The sequence below is a fragment of the Periplaneta americana genome, chromosome 1 (assembly GCF_040183065.1).
Source record: "Periplaneta americana isolate PAMFEO1 chromosome 1, P.americana_PAMFEO1_priV1, whole genome shotgun sequence".
NCBI lineage: Eukaryota > Metazoa > Arthropoda > Insecta > Blattodea > Blattidae > Periplaneta > Periplaneta americana.
This window is the reverse complement of record NC_091117.1, coordinates 132,599,757-132,614,559: the sequence shown is the minus strand read 5'-3', so window position 1 is coordinate 132,614,559 and position 14,803 is coordinate 132,599,757. Positions and strand designations below refer to the sequence as shown.

The 14,803-nt window shown below is 33.8% G+C and overlaps 1 long non-coding RNA gene across 2 annotated transcripts in view; it reads left to right on the top strand.

The window, feature by feature from the left end:
• Positions 1 to 14,803, top strand: part of LOC138701012 (uncharacterized) — a 731,347-nt gene that overhangs the window by 374,190 nt on the left and 342,354 nt on the right. The gene's annotated exons all lie outside the window — the stretch shown is intronic.

The window sequence follows — 14,803 nt, the reverse complement described above, 5'->3', positions numbered from 1 at the left end:
CCTCGATTCACTTAGAAGTTACTGTAATAACATTATAGCATTATGTCCATCTAGAGAAACTACACTTTCCAATGGTGAATTAATAATTAATTATACAAATCGGTTAATTTAGCTTCCGATATTACTTCATACAAACACAGAAACATTCTCTGTAGGCTATGTTTCATAGCTTTCGATTGTTGTTGTCCAAGGCACCTTATAGACGAAGTCATTTGTTTTTTTTTTTATTTCATTACACCGCCTTAGATGGCGTTGTTATTGTAATTTTGAAACTCATTTATCTCATTAAATATCTGTCCTATCAAAATTTTGCATCGAATAAAACTTATCGGAAATTATTCTTAAAGAAACTTTTGTTATGTAATATTTTTCGTGAAAATTAATAATAAGGGAGATATTTCGATTTATTTAATTCAAGCCCCCTTATAACCCCCGTTTTAAATGAAATATTTTGAATGTCATATAGCCTAAATTCTAAGTTACAACGAACTTAATTTATATTCCAATTTTCATATAAATAGGTTCATCCATTATCGCGTGAAAAGGTAACAAACATCCAGATAGACAGACAGACATAGAAACAAAAATGTCAGAAAAGCGAGTTTCGGTTTCAGGGCGGTTAATTATGTATGTTAGGACCAATTATTTTTGGAAAATCGAAAATTACCAGAAAAATTTCGGCTACAGATTTATTATTAGTATAGATGGCAGACGCTGCCTGTATGAAGAATGTCCTGAAGTAATTGATTATAATATAGCGATGGTGTTTAGGTAAAAGGGCTTAACACTTATTTTTTAAATGTGACTTCTTTATGAGATGAAGGATGAGTGGGTATGTGACTTTTTGCTGTAATTAGTGCAATTAGTTAAAATTTAATTACAAAACGTGAAGACATGTTTTTTGGCAATTATGTTTACATTCCTTCATATGAAGTAAGTAACTGGTAATAAAGTGTTAAAATATAATTATAGCAGTTTCTGAAAAAAAAAATGTTTGTGGGATAAGCCCCTTTACCCGAACACTATCGATATGGTTCCATCATTCTGGATTCTAAATATGTGAAGTACCATCTCGCCGGAAGAAATGCTTAATGACAAATATATTACATTCTCGATGCTAGCAAAGAATGGTTATAATAATATACGACAATACAGTGAAATTTATATTATCTTCGTTGCCAGATATGGAAGTCTTTAAATATCCTTGATACGAGTAAGAAATGGTACAGTCATGTACTAAAGCCCTCATACAGTATTGTATGACAGACAGATCCACACTGATTACTCACTAACAGCTAATCAATCTGATATTATAATTAGTAATTTAGGATCTAAATCGTACCATTTAATCGGTGTTACTATACTTGGTGTAAAATGAGGCTAATAAAAACCTGAAATTGAGATTAGTCCAATATGGAATATGGAAACTAAATTTTGGTAATTTAATATTTTGGGTATATACTCGAAGATTAGTATGAAACCTGTCAAAACTATCAGAAGAGGCAGCATTTCGGGAAGCAAGATAAGTATTTTACTAGTTGGATCTGCTCTGTTCTTCGGAATATGTTTCAGAAGAAAATCTCATACTTCGGATACCTGTAGTCTATGCTTCTGAGGAAACTGGTTGTAATCTAGAGTCTTCGATTCACAACCGATAAATTATGCTTATCGATTGTAATGATTAAGCGAAATAAAAAATATTCATAAGAATCATAAGAGAGGCTAAAATAAAATTAACATAACTATAGATGTGAAGGGAAACATACCATAAAGATTATAAAAGGGAATAGTTGAAGTACACATATTGGAAGACCAATCAAAATAGGAAACAATACTACATGATTTAAAGAAAAAAAAAAGTGCTTTAAAAGTATCGTGTTTTTGGGCCGTGTTTTTTCAGTGACATTAATGTAACCTTCTGCGTTTTAGAGTCGCATCATCTTATGAGCTAAACAATCAGAAAATCACACAAATGCCCGTAAAATGGATGTTCATGTATCACAATGTATGGTATAAACACTTTGGAAATTGCAGATATACAATTTGGTATGGTTATTTAATAATAATAATAATCTTTATTAAACACAAATTAATGTTTACAACTTTCAGCCATCTTTTATTTGCTCTGGAGACTTGGCTCGAAACCACATAGTGTAATGGCGATGAAGATAATGGTATGGGGAAAACGAGAAAACTCCTAGAACCTCTCGCGACCGCTCTGTCCACCACATATTCCTTCTTGACTCAGACGAGGATCGAACCCGCGTCGCCACGGTGGAGTTCAGAGAGGCTAACTGGTCGGCCACGGGAATATGTGGTATAGTTATTTCTTATTGTAATTCATGCGTGAGTTCGAAGTGAACCTTTCCTTGATTTCTTTCTAAGAAATCGCGATTTTTGTTCATGGTCTATGACATATCCAGCAGAACTGAGAAGCAAGACTACCATGACAGTTTTCTTATCGTAATCGTTTATTTAACGACTATAACTTGTGTGTGTTTTACGGTTAAATACTTATGAATAATAGTGAAAATATGCATATAGGCGGTTATTAAAAATTTGGTTAGTATAGGAAAATATGTTTAAGTTTATCACATTTGCTGGATCAAATTTGGATATTAAAATTTATCTTCCTCATATAGAAACTTGATAGACTTGTAAGCAGTGTTATCTCAAGCAGTGTCCTTAAGTCATGTTGACCATGTGGGTTGAAAGTCGTGTTCACAAGAATGGTGATGGAACGGGCCACATTATTCAGGTTTTGAAGAAAAGCTCTTATGCGAGAAGAAAAATATATCCATTTTACATTTTCCTCTTCTTATTTCTTTGATATTAGTTTATAACTTTTTTCATTCTCCCGATTAGTGTTTCCTAGGACATGCTATGTCTCTTCTCTCTTCAGATTTGTACTCATATTTCAAGGTTTCTTTCAGTTAAATGAATTTAATTGTCTGTTTGAAACCACTTGTTCCTCAAATATTTCTGACATTGGACCCTTTTATATTTAACCCTAATCTAATATTCTCATATTTTTAATTTTGTGTTTTAATACCCTACTCTTTACGCACTTTAAACGCTACCACCCTTGCAAGCCTATTGCCTTCCTTATTTCAACTTTGTTTCCCCCTTTATCCGTCAGATATCTCTGCCAACTCGCGAGTCGTTGTCCTGCAGAATGACACTTGCAGTCTCAATCGACACTTTAACCCATAGAGACGTCAGTTCGCAAAGCAGGGAAGTTTGATAGAATAGGTGGCCTGTCATTTATCGTCGATAACCCAGGGTTGTGCAGTCTCCTAAATCTACGACACGGGACCTCTAGTTTTACTTACTGTTCGAAGGACGATGTGCTGAGTATTTATCGCCCCTTAATACTTCATTGCCCTCGGCTTGGTTTGAACTTTCGGTATTTGGAACAGAGGCAAGTAGAATATAAAAGCTAAACTCTCGATGAAATGATCGTTCCTTAACGTGTTCATCTCGGTATTCGAGGAACTTGTTTACAGTTCTGCCTGCAATAATTTTGCATCATGTCATTGTAGGACTTACTGACAATTTGTCTATTTATCTTTGATATGAGGATATGTCTTTCATATGCCATGGAAAATCATTTAAACACGTAGACAGATAGCTAGCTTTACAGCGTGTCATGCTAAAAGTTTGTCGTGCAGTAATATCCATCGCCCTCGGCTACTTGGGTCTAGAGGCAAGGACAATAAATACTAAATCACTGAGGACATAATCGTTTATTGAAATGTTTATCTCATTGTTCCGACAACTCGTTTTTACTTGTGTTTATACTCGATTTTGGAGTACGTCATTATCCTATAGGACTTCTTGATGGTATAGGTATCTATTTAACTGTAGTATAGGCTAAGATGTTATGGATATGTTGTAGTACCATAGCATATTATTTTAACTTTCACATACTGTTTTTTAAAATTAAGCATAAGTGCAATTAAAATTGACTTAGAGGATTTTGTACAAAAACTCAGACATGTGAAGCCTTGTATTTCGAAAGTCATATCTTTATCGAAACAGGAAATGAGAGAATTGAGGTTCCGATGCTGTTGGTAACAGAAGACGTACAGCTGTCAAAAGAGAAAGTAATCGCTGTCTAGAAACAAAGTTCCCTTCGGGTATCTCCGCTACAAATCGGAGACAGGCGATGTTTACATGTTGTTGCACCACGTTGCCTGATATCTACAGTTATAATTAAAGTATTCTCCGTCTTACTGTTGTAGCGTATTGGTAGCATTTCGGGTTGGTATTCGTTAGGTCATGCGTTCAAACGCAAGCTGGTGCTTTTTATGTCTTGGTTTTTTTTGTTTTTGTTTTTGTTTTTTTTTAGAGAAAGAGAAAATATAATTGCTTCTGTCTTTTTTATGACTGTTTTAGTAATTTACATCAGGTTCATGAATGTATTATGCCATGACTTTATCATTATTTATTATGACATTATTGCTGCAAATGGAAAGAAAGGAAGATTATATTCTCAACTAAAATATATTTCGTAGCATAAACAAAACAAACTTACTGGCGTCTGCCTTAGACAATTTAAAGGATTAAAAGTTCAAAAAATAAAACAAAAATCCACGATTCAGTATTTAATCCATTTTCCTCGCATTTCGATCACATCTTGCAGTCGGGTGGGCATGGAATCGACTAGTCTTTTCAGTTCTAAGCCTCGGCATTCCAGGCATCATGGACGACTTTCCACAGATCATCAGGACGTCTTGGAGGGGGATTGAGCCAATTTTTCCACATATGCTTCTTTACTTGTACGCACGTAGTCCAGTTGGAACAACGTTGGAATTTAGATGTCAACGTTTCAGGTTCAAATCCTCGTCATTCATTTTCATTTTATTGTGTTACAGGATAGTTTAATGTAATAATACAAGAAGAAAAACTATTATTATGTATCTGTATTCTTTCAAATCTAACATAAAATTTATTTCACTTGTATGCTAAAGAACGATAACAGAATGTAAATGATAACTTTAATATTATTTATATCGCGAAAGAACGATAACAGAATACAAGTGGTTTTTTACTTGGTTATTTAACGATGCTGTATCAACTACGATGATATTTGGCGAGATGAGGCCGAGGATTCACCATAAATTACCTGACACTTGCCTTACGGTTGGGGAAAACCTCGGAAAAAACCAAACCAGTAATCAGCCCAAGCGGGAATCGAACCCGCACCCGAGCGCAACAGCGGATCTGCAAGCAAGCGCCTTAACCGACCGAGCTATGCCGGTGGCCAGTACAAGTGATAACTTGAATATTATTTATATCGCAGAAGAACGATAACAGAATGCAAGTGATATCTTGAATATTATTTATACCGCTAACGAACAATAGCAAAATAAGATGATAACTTGAACAAGACTCGAACTCACAATCTTCGAATCATTAAGCAAGCTCTCTACTGCTGCTCTACGAGACGCAGATATTGAATAACTCCATAATTCCGAAACTGCTTCTACATGTGCATTGTATCGTGTAGCCGTGATCCGAAGTGGACTTAGAAAATATTCGCTGTTCACGAGTACGCCCACTTTTTTTTTTTTTTTACAGCTGTGCACAACATGAGGTATGCACACTTTTTTAAATGAAATTTATCCAAATCGGCTACATTTATCAGTTAACTGTTAGTAAAACAGAAGCCTAATTCAGAATACATGTACAGCTGTCAAAAGAAAAAGTGGCCGCTCTCCTGAAACAAAGTTCCCTTCGGGTATCTTCGCTACAATTCGGAGACAGGCGATGTTACATGTTGTTAGACCACGTTGCCTGATATCTACAGTTATAATTGAAGTATTCTGTGTGTTATTCGATAGCGTAATGGTAGCGTTCAGGCCTCTTATTCATGAGGTCCTGCGTTCGACTACAACCTCGTGCTTTTTATGTTCTTTTTTGTTCTGTTTTTGAGAGAGACAAACTATACATAAAGGCTCCTTTCTCTTTTACGATTATTTTAGTAATTAACATCAGGTTCATTAATATATTATGCCATGACTTTATCATTATGATATTGTGGCTGCAAATGGAAAGAAAAAAGATTTTATCTATACTAATAATAAATCTGTAGCCGAAATTTTTCTGGTAATTTTCGATTTTCCAAAAATAATTGGTCCTAACATATATAATTAACCACCCTGAAACCGAAAATTGCTTTTTTGAAATTTTTGTTTGTAGGCTATGTCTGTCTGTCTGTCTGTATGTTTGTTACCTTTTCGCGCGATAATGGATGAACGGATTTCGATGAAAATTGGAATATAAATTATGTTCGTTGTAACTTAGATTTTAGGCGATATGGCATTCAAAATACATTATTTAAAAGGGGGGTTATAAGGGGGCCTGAATTAAATAAATCGAAATATCTCGCTTATTATTGATTTTTGTGAAAAATGTGACATAACAAAAGTTTCTTTAAAAATAATTTTCGATAACTTTTATTCCTTGAAACATTTTGATAGGACTGATATTTAATGAGATAAATGAGTTTTAAAATTAAAATAACTGCCATCTAAGGCCGTATAACGAAATAAAAAACAAATGACTTCGTCTTTAAGGGGCCTTGGACAGCAACAATCGAGCTATGAAAGATAGCCTACAGAGAATATTTCTGTGTTTGTATGAAGTAATATCGCAAGCTAAATTAACCGATTTGTATAATTAATTATTATTTCACCATTGGAAAGTGTAGTTTCTCTAGATGGACATAATGCTACAATGTTATTACAGTAACTTCTGATATAATATAATATAATATTATATAATATAATTTAAGTTATTTGAAGGGTTCAGAACCATAGTGGGTCAAATGCCATTTGCTGAATACGTAGAAAACAAGGGTTAAAATTAAGTTATTACCATAATTTAATGGAAACATATAACAAGTAAAATAAAGTATACACATTAAATCTAAATGATGTCAATGTTCATTAAATTATGGTTGCATGTAATAAAATTAGAAACATGTTAAAGGAATTGTCAATGCACCAATGAGTGGTCTCTGGACCAAAATGATCGCATTTTAATTATTTGGATGCAATTTAAATTAAGTAACATATAGATCGATTTATCTTTCTATCAAACACGAATGTTCCCTGGATCAAATGTCCTATTTTAATTATGTAATTACTTTATATTTATTTCTAACGGGTGCAGCGGAGCGCACGGGTACGGCTAGTTCTCAATAAAAATATCTTTCGTGGCATAAACAAAACAAATTTACTGGTGTCGGCCTTAAAACATTCAAACAATTAAGCGTTCAAAAAACAAAAAAAAAAGCCACAATTCAATATTTAGTCTATCTTCCTCTTATCTCGATCATCTTGCAGTCGAGTGGGCATGGAATTGACTAGTCTTTGCAAATAGCGACTGTTCTTAGTCACGATATTCCAGGCATTCTGAACATACACACATAAGTGTTCTGTCCATGGGCAGGTCTTTCATTGCAAACCCAGCAATCTCCAATCTATCCTATTTTCTGCCTTCCTCTTAGCTTCCGCATATGATCCACATATCCTAATGTCGTCTATTATTCTTTTCAACCAGAGACCCAACAAATTCCTTTTTCTCTTTGTAATCAGTTTCAGCATCATTCTTTCTTCACTCACTTTTTCAAACACAATTTTATTTCTTATTCTGTCTGTCCACTTCACACGCACCGTTCTTCTCCACATCCATATTTAAAATGCTTCAATTCGTTTCTCTTCATTTCGTCGTAATGTCATGTTCCTTCCCCATACAATGCCACACTCCACACAAAGCACTTCACTAGTCTCTTCCTTAGTTCTTTTTCCAGAGGTCCGCAGAAGATCCTTCTTCTTCTTCTTCTTCTTCTTCTTCTTTTCTTCTTCTTCTTCTTCTATTAAAAGCTTCCTTTGTTCATGTTTGCAGTTTTTCTTGGGAAGGATAGGCCTAAATGCGGTAACATCCCGTTGCTTTCCGCACACCACTATCTCTTTCGCATCTTATTAAATTCCAGGGGGCCCAAGCGTGGAGATGAGGAGAGTGGATTTGACTAATTGGGCCCTCCGGACTTCACCGAAAGTCACGGCAAGGGTTAAATATTAATTCTATCAGGATGTTTGACCCGATCAGAGACCGGGAAATCTCAATTAGCCTTTGCCCCCCGCATCCTGGACTAGCTTCTACGAATCATCAGAAAATCTTAGAGTGTGATTGGGCCAATTTTTCCGAAGATGTTTCCACACTTTTGCCCTCGTAGCTCAGCGGACGAACGTCGGAATTTAGATGTCAACGTCTCAGGTTCAATTTCATTTTATTGTGGTTCAAGATAGTATAATGTAATAATACAAAAAGAAAAACTAATAGCAGTATTATGCAACTGGATTTTTCCAAACCTAATATTAAATTTATGTTATTTATATCGCTAAAGAACGATTACAATATAAATAACTTGAATATTATTTATACAGTATCACTAAAGAACGATAACAGAATATAAATGATAAATATCTGTTTGTTTAATTAATATAAGATATTATATAATACGTATTTAATTATCTAAATAAAATAACCTATTTTACAAAGAAAGATGATTATTTGTGTTATAATAATTACTTACATAAAATACAGATTATTTATATTGCGAAAGAACAGTAACAATATAAATAACTTGAATATTATTTTATAATGCTAATGAAGGAAAACAGAATATAAATGATAACTTGAATATTATTTATATCGCAAAAGAACGATAACAATATAAAAGACGTGAATATTATTCATATCGGAATTTCACAGATTTATTACAGATGTATTTAAGAAATTGTAGAAGAATAGTAATTAGTAACAGTGTCCTATTTATTCTTCTTGGAGCCAAATTTGTAACTTTTAAAAGTGTGGTTACTATGTTGAAGTGTATGTGTTGCAACGGATGCTTGATTTGTTATGTATGTGAGTCAGTTATGGGATGCTTGATGTCGTCGCAATGTCGTAATTATAGTTTGATTGTGTTTGTGTGACTATTGTGTATTAATTTATGATGTATGGTACGGAAAGCTGCATATTTGTGTTATAGAAGTGTAACGTATGTGTGTTGTTAATGTTTTTATATGTTTCAAATTGATAACTGATATTTGTTTTGCAATCGCAATGCCTAATTTACGGATTGTTTATGTTTTGTTTACATCGCGTAAGCTAATTTAATTTTCTTTTCCATTTCTCTTTATGCTTATCTTTTTTGTGTATAAAACTATAGCCCTAACATACATATGTAAAATAGGGCTAACCCCCATTGGAGATACAATAATAATAATTATTATTATTCATATCGTTATAAAACGATAACAGAATACAAATGATGACATGAATTTTATTCGTATCTCTAAAGAACGATAAGAAAATATAAATAACGTGATATCCATAAAGAACGATAACTGGATATAAATGATAATTTGAATATCATTTACATCCCTAAAGAACGATTAAAAAATAAAATGAAAACTTGAAGAAGGCCCGAACCCACAACCTTTGAATCATTAAACAAGCACTCTACCGCTGGTCTACGAGGCGCAGATATGGAACACTTCCATAGTTCCGGAACTGCTTGTACAAGCACATGCATCGTGTAACATCGCCGCGACCCGAAGTGGACTTTGAAAATATTCGCTGTTCACGAGTGCGGCCACTTTTTTTTTTTTTGACAACTGTACATGTCAGAAACATAAAAAGATTGTTTTGTGTTAAGAACATCATGTTTTATGTTGATTTAATCAATAAAACTGCTTTCATAACACAGGCACTAACAAAATACATCTATACTAATACTAATAATCAATCTGTAACAAACTTTTTCTGGTAATTTTCGCTTTTTCAAATATAATTGATGCTAACATGTAAAATTAACCATTCTGAGACCAAAAATAGTATCTTTGAAATTTTTGTTTGTATGTATGTATGTATGTATGTATGTATGTATGCATGTATGTATGTATGTATGTATGTATGTACAGTATGTATGTATGTATGTATGTATGTATGTATGTATGTATGTATGTATGTATGTATGTATGTATGTCTGGATGTTTGTTACCTTTTCACGCGATAATTGCTAAACAGATTTCTATGAAAATTTGTATATAAATTAAGTTAGTTCCTACTTAGATTTTAGGCTATAAAATACTTTATTTAAAAGAGGATTATAAGGGGGACTGAATTAAATAAATCGAAATATCTTGCTTGTTATTGATTTTTATGAAAAATGTTACATAACAAATTTTTCTTTAAAACCAGTTTTCGAAAGTTTTGTTTAATGCAAAATTTTGTTAGGACTGATATTTAACGAGATAAATGAGTTTTAAAATAACAATGCGTTTTATCAGTGCCGCCTCAGACTAATATAATTTGAATTGTGTTAAAATAGATAAAATGAATGCAATAAATGTAATGCAAAAAATGGGGTAATGAACAAAACGGATTATGTTGCGCTGTTGTAAAAGTTGTCCCCCCTGAGATTTAAGAGCCCCCACAACCAATTAAAAACTTACTTATTGTAGTACATCCGTTATGAACACACTTTTTTAAATAGGCTAATATAAAACAGTACAACACCTTATTGCAAGTGGCATCGTTTGGTGCAAAAGAAATATTTAATTAAAGTCAATTCTATGCCATCATTTAAAGTTGAAGCATAGGCTTATCATTTAATTGGAAGTCTTCTTCCAGCTGAGAGTTCCAGACGCTGACCAATTGCCTATTAGGTCTAATATAGTATCAATCTTGAATTAGAATTTATTGAACAACTCCAGAAAGTACTGCATGATAATAACAGTTACATTCATAGTTTTAAATACAACTTTGAAAATGATTCAGGAGCAAACGACTTACAATATGTAAAAAGCTATTATTTACTAAGAAATTACAAAACTGTATTTAGGTTTAAGTCAATAATATTTATTTCTAACAACTTCAGCGAAGCGCACTGGTATGGCTGGCTAGTTAACAATAAAATTATCACAACAGTGTTTCTGTACAAAAGAAATTAAATACAGGCAAACAAAAAATTTACTCTTTGAAATGATACAAAAATAACCATAGAGCATCATTTAAAACTGTTCTCACTGACTTCATAACTCGCACAACAATGGTCACAAAAATTTTGTTTCCATAAAAATATTGCTTTCTAAATACTGTACTATACTGTACAAGGTTTGACTTGTCTGAGGTTTTGTCCCAGATCCACTCATACAATTTTAATTGCAGTTATGCGTTCCATTTGAAATATCTTGTACATAGAAGAGTTATTTTTACAGTTTGTTTCTGGTACTCTATGATTTGAGCAAAATGCATTCCTTCGAACTTATATTTTTGCAACATTATAACATTCGTGTGACGAAGTTTTCAAATAGATGCATAATTTTGAAAATATTAATTTCTGTAAAATTGCATGTTTGCTATCTGTAATGGCAAGGGTGAATACAATTTTATAATATATTAAGCTCAGAAAGACTGTCTGAAGAAGTTTCTTTATTAGACATATGATTGTGTACATAATCATTATTCAGAAATTCGTGTTTGGGCGTCGGTTCTAATCTCACTTGAACGGATTGTGTTATTGGATTTTTTTTTCGAGGTTTTCCCAACTCTAAGATGAATTTCAGGTAATCGCATGACGAATTCTGGCTTTCATGTCTCCAAGTACCATTTCACTAGATAACCACGTAGTTGATACAGGTTATTATCGATTAAAAATACACAATTTCATTTATCAGATGATCTCATGTCAAGAAGAAGATCATGTAGAAATCGTTAGGATCAATTTCGAGTAAATCGCCATTTTGTGTGTTTTGTTGTGGATCAATAATAGCATTTTTTTAAAGACAAATGAGTATATTTCTTGCGTCATTCACAATTTGACTCGTAAATAAGGAACCTAAATAAATTCATCTAGTCATTTAGAAGAAACAGTTCTACAGATACAGACAGACAGTTTCTAAATAAATTCTTCGGCATGAGGGATGCTAAAAATTGCTGTTTCCATGAAATCTTATAAACAGTTGTGCAGCATCGTAATGCTTTATCCTTATTATTCGTTTGATAAAGTAAAAAGGAATGATTCATGTAATTTCAGAACCAGATATTCAGAGTATGAATATTTAGTAGGTTGGTCTCCAAACATTTCCACATACTTGTATGATCAACTAAAAGTCCCTTTCCCCAATTCTAGATTCTAAGATTGAAATTATGATTTATAAGGCCGCGCCACCGATTTTGGCATGTAAAATAAGTAATAGGAAACTTAAGTGCGAGTGTCTAACCTTTGTAGCAGTCTATAGGCGATAAAGCTGACAATAATAAATTGTGACTGGCATATTGTTGATGCGACGTGTTTTAAGGAGGAGGTACCGTTCTGAGCTGTAGTGACAATAGAAACTCACTGACTGGACACTGTACTCAAGGACACGCCGCAGGGAATTTAAATGCGAGCTTACTTTTTCCGCTGTCTGGACACCAAGACCGACAACTGTGGTTGGCAGATTGCTGATGTGACGAGTGTAGGAGGTGGTACCATTCTCAGCTACATTATCAATCGATGCTCACAGACTGCGTATTGTATTCAAGGACACCCGCCTGAAACGCTGGCGTCAGCAATACATTTGAGTGAAGGCAACTTTAAGGCATATTTCGTTTTCATCATAATATGATAACTGATTGGAATTCAATTTCAATGAAGAGAACAAAGGGCAGGTGTATTTAGTCTTGATTCATCTGGTTCAGTGACATTGTTCTTTCACATTTCATACATGTACACTTTATTACATTTCCAAACAAGTCAATTTTATCGCCTGCAGACAGATTTGAACTTAGGAATGTAGGATCTGATTTTGAACATGATAATTTTTTTAAGACTAAGGAAGACGCTTTGTAAGTAATACTGATTTGACCTCAGAATTATTGCGTGAAGTATGATGGGAATTTTCAAATTATAACTATTAGCCAAGACAGCAGTCAATGGACGCCGAAATATAAAGCTTAACCCTTTGCAGCATAGTGGTTGTTCAGAAAAACCATCGTTTTTCTTTCTTTCTCTACAATTATAGCACAGATGTTCCACCATGCAACCATCCCTTGAAGATACATAGAGGTGCCATCTGTGTTTTAAAATGTGTGCAGAGTTAATATTTTGAAAAAAATTATCGAAGCTTTCATATTATCCATGATGTGAAAAATATAAAAATAACATTTGTGCCTCAAAGGGTTAAGCAAATACGGAAACAAAGTAATTTCGTTTCTCTTCGTGAACACATCATGAGTTCATCTCTCTATGCAATGAGTTATTTATTTAACGATGCTTTTAAATTACTGAGAATATTCTGCAACGATGACACGATCATTTGCTAATTTTGGAATTAGACAGACAAGTATTCCACGAGGAAAAGACCATAAACGCAGAGTATCAATTTTCCTAATTCAAAACAAGTGACTTTATTATTTCTGTTTTCATGTTTTGGCTGTTATTCATTTGATTTATTTAGACCTACTATAAGTAGCTAATATATTTCATTTGTTGCATTTTCTCAGGCTTAAACTCAGTCTTAGGGGAAAAGTTTAGCACAAGAGTTTTCAAAACTGTCTGTCATCTTGTAAGAATCGGCATTTTTTTATATTGTACAGTTGAGAAGCGCGATATTTCAGATATGGAGAAACAGATATTTGAAATAGCCTACTATTAGTCGAAGGTCTAGCCCGTTTGATTTTCATATTGGAATCAGGCCAGATCTACAATGACGGAGTTGGGATAGATTTCTTTGTATAGGCCTACTTCCGTTACCTTTATCGCAGTTCCACCGATTTTCTGTTATCAGCTCTCCATGAGAAAGTGACCGGTTCTTCCAGTCAGCACTATAACATATCCTCATCTTATGTAGGGGCTTCGTTCCTGACCAGTAACTTAAACTGAAAGCAGATAAGTTTATTTTTCTTTTTTTAAGTCGTAGTGCTGTCAGGTGTTGGTGACTGTATTTCAAATGGGACTGGATTTTTGTCTTTAGTACAAACATGTTTTTGAATGAGATAAAATCAGACAGAATTTTCTAAATTTCTTCTGCTCTTCTAACTTCGTTATGTGTCCTTATAAAGAGCTCTTCAGTCTTGATTGCGAGAGTCGCTCCCAAAGTAATGCCTATACCCTCGAATATTATTGGAGCTGAAGGCATTAACTGTACAAATTCGTAATTTAGATCTCAATTGACTGTTACTTTTATACAAAATCTTCTCAAATTTTTTCAGATTTTCAGTACTCAACATGTATTCGTTTTCATATTTTTTAAAAGTTGCTATTGGTCTAAGAGAGTCACTTTTTAGCAAACTCGATAACAGCATTTGTACTGAAGAACTGCCCTCGGCGTTTATATGGACCGAACGGATGAAGTCCAACGAAGCAAGGCCAAGTCTATACAGTGGATTTAGCAAGGTAATTGCTATTTTCTTTACAGATTTTAGTTAAGTTTGGGTGAGGTATTTTGCGGTTTATTATTGCTCACGTTGAAGAAAACCAGCTCGTGGGTTGAATTCGCAGAATCCATAACGCCACCATTTGCAGAAGGTCTATCTATATCACCGTAAAAAGTTTTCATATGCCTCGCCGTCTGTTACTCATAGGCCAAATATTTTTCTAGTGTGAGCTCCAGCTCTCACAGTACGAGCCATATTCATGAATCGCATTTCCGAAATTTGTGCTCTGCAATCACATCTAATGCTCCTGTTTGCCTTGGCTTTTCGAGAAGCGGACCCGGGATGGATCCTTACACTTAGGCGACCT